The 2844-nt window shown below is 43.1% G+C and overlaps 1 pseudogene across 1 annotated transcript; it reads right to left on the reverse strand.

The window, feature by feature from the left end:
• Positions 1 to 213: 213 nt before the first annotated feature.
• LOC310797085 (proteasome subunit beta type-1 pseudogene) lies at positions 214 to 873 on the reverse strand (annotated as a pseudogene). Its single transcript has one exon. The product of its transcript is annotated as a proteasome subunit beta type-1 pseudogene (transcript).
• Between the last annotated feature and the right edge of the window lie 1971 nt (positions 874 to 2844).

A 2844-nucleotide genomic window follows, 5' to 3' on the forward strand; every position in this document is an offset into this window, starting at 1 on the left:
CACATTTCTGGTGATTTAACTTTATAACTAAGATGCTTAGGGGAAATGTAGTGGAGTAAAAGTGAACATTTACAGAAATATAAATACTCAAGTAAGGTACAGATACTCAGAAAAGATACAGTGGCAATACATGTCATGCTCATCTAGGACAGCAACCATCCCATTCAGTTTTCTGAACGGGGACAACCAGGGAGGGAATAAGTCTTTCCCTGCTCAGTCCTTCCTCAGTGGGACAGTCTCCTCTTTGATGTCCTCCTTGGAGATGATACAGATCCGAAGAGCGTCTCCAGTGTTCACATCTCTTTCTGTGGCCGAGATGAAGACTTCTTTGACCAGCTGGGTCGTCTTTTCCAGAGTCAGAGGAACGTGCCGCACACCCTCCATGTTCTTCAAACCAATCTGGTTGTCTAGTAGTGATTGAAGCATGGCACTGGCCGATCCTCCAGCCTTGTAGGTGTCTCTCTGGTAGGAGCCCACCGGGTCAAAACTGTACACTGCTCCCTTGCCCTCCTCATCCAGTCCTCCAATGATGTTAGATATAGTAGGGGAAGAACCTCCTGCCGTACAGGATGGTGGACAACATGGCTCCTATGGTCATTATCTTGTTGTTGGAGTGTTTGTGTTTGTACATCTTTACTCTGGCTTCAATGATTTTAGTCAGGGTCAGAGAGTCACCATGGCAACCACTGCAGCCAATGACAGTGGTGTCTGTCAGCTTGTAGTGACGGCTGTGAATGGAATAGCCTTCACTGAGAGGTGTGTCTGAGGCTACGATGGCAAAGTCTATCCGGCAACAGCAAGGACAGTCCCTCTGTTGAAAGCGTATGGTGAAAACCGTTGCTCTACCGGCACGGTGTAATTATATTCTTTCATCCTCCCGTTATCTCCGTAAACTTGCGTTTCTGTTCTCACAAAAGCCCAGCAGTGTTCAATTTGGTATATTTACAAAAGGTGGCTGTTCTGTTTGGTGAACCTCCACTTGGTGAACCTCCAGGTGGAGGTGCGCCGCTTCGTGGGCCTGTCTTCAATGGGGAAGAGCTCCCTCAGCGGGCCACGGTGGGCGTTGGTTTTGGCCTCTGTGCTGCTCCTGCAGTTGGAGAAATTAAACCAAGGATGAGATCATGGTGACACTAACAAGAACACTTTAGACACTCAACAATTGAGCCAAGATAGCCTGATATTGCTGTTTGACACACTTCAGACTACACCAAATACATAAAGAAGCTCTGTCTGATGGCATTTATTCGTTTCTGACTCTGGGAAAGTGACAACAACTGTCAAATTATCTAAAACTACACTGTCTCTGAGCTATTAACCAAATCACACACATTTAGACTATGCTATGTGATCTCCTATTGATAACTAATGTAATATCAGAACAAAAAGGGAAGCACGCACATCTCCGTAAAATTTGCAGGTGCTGGACTCGAAATACACACCATAGAAAGAAGAGGAAGTCCGCACACTGTTGACGCTCCAACTAATGTAAAATGTCATCTTTTTTCCCTCTGATTCACTGAGCCTCCCGTGAAACTGCTTGGAGTCCCCCTGGGGAGGCCCACCTCCCACTTTGAAAACCTCTGTATTCGAGTGTTCTCTTGGAGTAATTCCTTTCTGTCCCATTTCAAAAGTCACATTGTTCCAGACCTTAACTCCCTGACTGGATTTAAAGATTTGGGGTCAGAGTTCAATATAATTGTTAGCTAAGCCAGAGGTTCTCAAATGTTTTTCTGCCAAGGACCACTTACAAGATAGAAAATATACCGGGGACCCCCTCATTCTGATTTGTGATTTTGGGCTAAGCTTGTTTCCACGGTAACGTGCTTGACTTTTAAATTGATAGGTTTGTTAGATTAGAATATAATCAATAAACAATTTTAGATTTAAAGCATACCATATTTTCGTTTTTTGTAAAAAAAGAAAAAAAAATATACCGTATATATATATATATATTTTCCTGGAAACTTTTCACGGACCACCTGGCAAAGTGCCACGGACCCCTGGGGGTCCCCGGACCCCCATTTGAGAACCACTGAGCTAAGCTATATCATGTTATGGCTGAAGAATAGCTATACTTCAACGACAACAATTTCAGATCACAAAAGTTCAGATCATTTATAATATGGAATCCCCCTTGATAGGGCCAAAAGTATCCACAAGTATGATGGAAAATAAATGGTAATGTAGTCAAGTTAAAATAAGGGCATCATATGAAGCAGGAAATGTTAAGACTCATATTTAAAATACAGCATATATTATGCAATATTTATTTATGTTGTATGGAGATGGAAAAAAGAATGGTGGATGAATGGCTCTGGTGCGTATGCCTAAACAGGAAGTGGGTGTGACTTTGTCTCTATTCTTTATGGACTAAAAAAACGGGAGGGGAGGCAATTACACTTGAAATGGCTGTCACAGATTTGTAGGTCTTACATTACCTTGTGGCGTTCTGCTGCTCCAGCTTCTTCTCTACGTCCACCTTGTTCTCGTGATTCTCCTTGTTCTCTAGGTTGCGATCGATCTCACGACGCAGCTCTGAAATCTGCACAACACCAAAAAGGACAGATGGCTTAGTGTGAGAGTATTACAGACATAACACAGAATAATAGCGAAGGCGCAGCAGGCTCAGGCCTTATCACAGCAAACTATAGTTGCTGCAGTGATCAATCAAGCTGCAGGCTAGGTTATTGTCTAAATTGGTCTAATGTCAACAATGAGTGAAATGAGTTGTGTTGTGTTAAACTCACCTGTTTTTCTGTTTCTCTGGAGAGTTGAGTGTACCCTGTGATGTATTTCAGAGCTTTTTCCTTCAAAGAGCTGATCTCATCGTCGTTCTCCTTCAAC

The sequence above is a fragment of the Poromitra crassiceps genome (assembly GCF_964638095.1).
Source record: "Poromitra crassiceps genome assembly, chromosome: 23".
Lineage (NCBI taxonomy): Eukaryota > Metazoa > Chordata > Actinopteri > Beryciformes > Melamphaidae > Poromitra > Poromitra crassiceps.